This window comes from Dasypus novemcinctus, chromosome 10 (genome assembly GCF_030445035.2).
Source record: "Dasypus novemcinctus isolate mDasNov1 chromosome 10, mDasNov1.1.hap2, whole genome shotgun sequence".
In the NCBI taxonomy this organism is placed as follows: Eukaryota; Metazoa; Chordata; class Mammalia; order Cingulata; family Dasypodidae; genus Dasypus; species Dasypus novemcinctus.
This window is the reverse complement of record NC_080682.1, coordinates 51,891,888-51,896,625: the sequence shown is the minus strand read 5'-3', so window position 1 is coordinate 51,896,625 and position 4,738 is coordinate 51,891,888. Positions and strand designations below refer to the sequence as shown.

General features: G+C 31.9%; 1 pseudogene; it reads left to right on the top strand.

Moving 5' to 3' along the window:
- The first annotated feature begins 4,056 nt into the window (after positions 1 to 4,056).
- LOC101442674 (low molecular weight phosphotyrosine protein phosphatase pseudogene) lies at positions 4,057 to 4,532 on the top strand (annotated as a pseudogene).
- The last annotated feature ends 206 nt before the right edge of the window (positions 4,533 to 4,738 follow it).

Here is a 4,738-nt window from a genome sequence, read left to right as displayed (position 1 = left end):
TCAAGTATATGTTCACTTGTCAATGGGATATTCAAGTAGAACATATTTGCAGTTGAAAATGCCAGACTCTACTATCTATAAAAAGGCATGCTTAGCTTAACAGAAACATTTGCAAACTACTTTTTTAGAGTAAAGAGTTGAAATTATGAAAATGAAGGAGTAGGGGAGGTTGGGAGGGAGAGGGAAAGGAAATGGGAGAAGAGAAGAGGGGGAAGTATCTGGCTGCCCGTAGTTAAGTGTCAGTGAAGAAATAAAACAGAGAAATAAAAGCATAAGGAAAAATCATAATAGTGCCCTGGAAAACAAGGAGAAAATTTCAAGAAGCAGAATATCAGGACTGGGAAATACAAGAGCAATCACATTGAATGAGAAAAATGCATTGACAGGTAAAAGGTCTTCTATGAAAATCTTTCACAAAACAAGAGCAAGTTTAAGTTTTTTACCAGTCTTTATTTAACAATCGGCTTCCTGTAATGAGATGGTGTTACTGATAATTAAAACTCTACAAGCAGGTAACACTGAAAGGATTAATAGACACCCCACACTGAGTGAATATAAAGACAACTCTTATGTTGGTGGATTCTGTAGTTACTCAAGTGGTATTATCTTTGAACTTCACAGTCTGTCTCATTCTTCCTTTCATTCATTCAACAAATATTTATTGAACTTCTTGTATGCATGAGCCATAGGCAGATCATTTTCTTTCAGAAAACAGTCACATGCCTAACTGTTGAATGCTATGAAGATACAGGTCTTTTTCTGAGGGCCATACAGGCAGGAATTTCTGTTTAGCCATGACTGTATACATTGGGAACAATTATATCTGTTGAGTATTTTATTTTTTCTTAAATTCCCTTTCAACTTATTTCATGAAACTTTCTTTATGGATTTGCCAGCTTGCATCGTGATGCCATACAAATACCCTCAATTTGCTTATATTGGACCATGCATGTTTGCATATCTGACAGGGTATAATCTTCAGCAAGTAACAATTTACAGATGATTATCTCTAGGACTGTCCAAATCATTACTGCAACTATTGATTTAAAAGATAGCTTGAAACTGGAAGCAGAAAATACCTCTGGGGCTTTGGATCTTTAAAATACTGAAATAGAAGGCAAACTATGTGTCAAAGAATGTGATTCCCCCTGTCAGGATGGCTAACAATATTAACCAAATATATTCTGCAGAACACTAAGAAGTAGGATACTAAGATATTAAAGATTTCCTGGTCAACCAAGTTTTGAAAGTATTGAATTAGGACAAAAACATATTTCTATCCTGCATAACTTCTTAGGACTTTAATTTTATAATTTGCATTAAGCTCCCTAATGAAGGGGCATAACTCCTCAGAGTTATTTGACCTTGAAACTAATTTCAGATGTTGTAATAATATTAGGGTTTCATAAAATGCATTTTGGGAAATCCTGACCAAAAAAAAAAGGTGTATTATCTTATAAAATTATTTCTAAGTGCTCTTAACGGTCTTATTTCCCCAGCTAAATGATCCATGATGAAACTCAATTGGGAACCTTTAATCATTTTATTTGTTTTTCAGTTCAAAGAAATAGGACACACAAATCAACATTTCTTAAAAAATAAATAAATAATAGGCATGTTAAATAACTGGAAAATGTGCTCAATGCTAATGATTAAAATTCCCCATCAGATAACATTGAAAAGTACTCAATGACGTAAGTTTCATCTTATATCTAAATTATGATTCTCTAAAATTCCATTAAAAATAGTAGGCAATAGAGCATGCTGGTTGAGAGCATGGGCTAGGGAGATAGTCTACCTTGAATAAATCCTGACTTTGACCCCTACTAACTATATAAATGTGTGTAAGTTTCATAACCTTTCTGTTCCTCAGATTTCTCATTTGAAAAATAGCAACAGTAATGGTATCAAACTTCACAAACTGAGTTAATAAATAGGAAGCACAAAGAGTACTATTAAAATTGCACAAAAACATTGCAAAATTTGTTATTATTATATGCAAATGCATTGTAGTAAGCTTTATAAATGGAGAGGAATATATTTCATGAAACTGAATTTAGAAAGTTTATCCTTAGTTTTTTAATTTGGGTGTTTCTTCTAATATACTGAAACAGAAAATTGGATATATTATACAATTAAAATCATTTATCTAAAAGTACAATATGTACTATTCAAGTAAATTAAGATTTGGATGAAACTTAATGTAGTTCCTTAATAGATGTGGATGAATTATATTTGACAAAACTGTTCCTTGTTTTAAGCTTAAATGTCAAATTAAGGTTACTATTTATATGTAATATTGAAAAGATGATTTTTTCTTCGGCTTATTTCACAACCCAAGCGCAATTTTTGTAAATAAGGACACTGAGGCACAGAGGGTTTATGACAATTATCCAAAGTTGCAAAAACAATAATAAAGATAACTGAAATTTGAAACTGGCTCTGTCTGATTTCAAAGAAACTACATTATACTACTTTCTCAGATATCAAAGGATTTTTAAACATGGAATTCAAGAGACATGTCAGATAGATAACAGAATTCAAAATCCTTAGTTGTATAATCAGAGTCATCAGGAGGAGAGGAACATCCTTTTCTGGTAGCCATATTCTGGATTTTCAGTAAGTTGGCTAATAAACAAGAAATTCTTTCAGGTACTCTTTCACATTTATCAAACTTTCAACACAAGGGCATAGAACCTTAGATCGTTTAAATAACAGATGAGATTCAAACAAATGCGCTCTTTGAAAAATGTCGAGGCTAATTGGTAAATCTCTAGGTACTGTTTTGGAAAATTTATGAATTAATGTCCCCAGGGAAATTTCATCCAGTTGCCTTTGATTAAGGAATAAAGCAGTCAACCTGTAAAGCTTCTGAAAAGCATGCATGTCTCCTGACTTGTGAATAATTAGTCAATTTGGTGTTTGGTGTGTGGTGTCCAGTAACTAGCTATGGATAAAAAAAGAAGGACAAAGAACATATATATACTAGAAAGAATGATATGCTCCTTCTCTGTCAAATATAGAATGTTAAGCAAGTCTCTGATAATACTAATCTTGAACATGATAACAAAAGTTTCCACAAAACTACATTTTATTGATATGATTTTTTAATACATCTGATATTTTATTACAATGTTTAGAACCACCTGAAAGGGATATTTTATGAAAAAATAAGATGGAGTGATAGGACGACTCTCCATGTTAAGATGTAAAACATGAATTCTGCTTTCTTTCATTTCCACAAAATCAGTTGTAAATACTTCAAGGCTAATTTTCAAGTGTAGATTTCTTTTCTTGGAGTTGAGTTTAGTGTGATTCTGTTTTTGTTTAAATTCGCTACTTTACATTAACTAAATCCTAATGAAAAAAATGAGGTCAATAGCTCAGGTGTTAGAGCTATATTTTATTTTTCCCAATCTTCTCATTTATGTACCTAAATAATTATTCTAAATCTTTGCTTAAAGCTATTTCTTTTCATCCTCTACTGTATACACACATGCTCACACTCAAATGATGGTGTCCTACTTCATCCTAGAATATTGAATAGATAATAACAACACTTAACATGTGTCCTTAAGGTAAATCAGTATTCAGAAAAGGCAAATCATAATTATGGAAACAAGGGTTTTTATGAAAAGACTGGGTGAGAGATAAGAGTTTCATTACAAAACATCTTTTCCCTACTTTAACCATTGTTTCCATATTTCTTATTCTTCTTTTCTTTTTTAATAAGTGAAACAAAATTATCAGTTGATTACTCAACCTTAAAATTAATTATGTGCATATCTTTTGACAGAACTTTCTGCTTCTAATGATTTATGTAAAAGAAATAGTTATACACATATGTAAAGATGTTATATACTAAGATAATCAATGAAGAGTTGTTTATAAGAGCAAAAAGTTGGAAACTACTTAAATATTCATTTACAGGCTTTAATTTAAAATCTTATGGTTATCTATAACATGAAGCATTATGAAACCACTAAAATGAAGAAAGAAAGCTAAATCAACTGACTCAGAAAGATGATAAAGAAATACTAATAGGAACCTGAGGCGATGGCAGAGCAGATGCCCCAGTGGGTGCTGTTTGTATGTCTGGGTAACATTTGTCAATCACCCATTGCAGAAGTGGTTTTCAGAAAACTTGTAACTGATCAAAATATTTCAGATAATCAGAGAATAGACAGTGCTGCAACATCCACATATGAGATAGAAAACCTTCTTGTTTATCGAGAGGAAAATTGCATGAAGAAGCAAGATAGTCCTATGTGTCATATTGCTCGTCAGATTACCACGGAAGACTTTGCCACATTTGATTATATAATATATATGGATGAAAACAATCTGAGAGAATTGAATAACAAAGGTAATTGTGTTAAAAACTGCAAAACTAAAATTGAACTACTTGGAAGCTATGATCCACAAAGCAACTTATTATTGAAGATCCCTGTTATGGGAATGACTCCGATTCTGAGATGGTGCACCAGCAGTTTGGTAGGTGCTACAAAGCATTTTTGGAGAAGTCACAGTAAAGCTGCACCCATTTATTGATGGAGACTAACATGATTAACATCATTACAGTGATGTTCTAGATTTTTCAAGCAGTGTGTTAAAAGTAATGATTCATGGCTCAAGGCTACAACTGATTTTTTTTGTTTTTCAATTTACTTACTATTTCTCAACTTATATAATTGTAGTGGAAATTGGGTGTTGTGTTTGGCAAAAGAATTAATAAAAA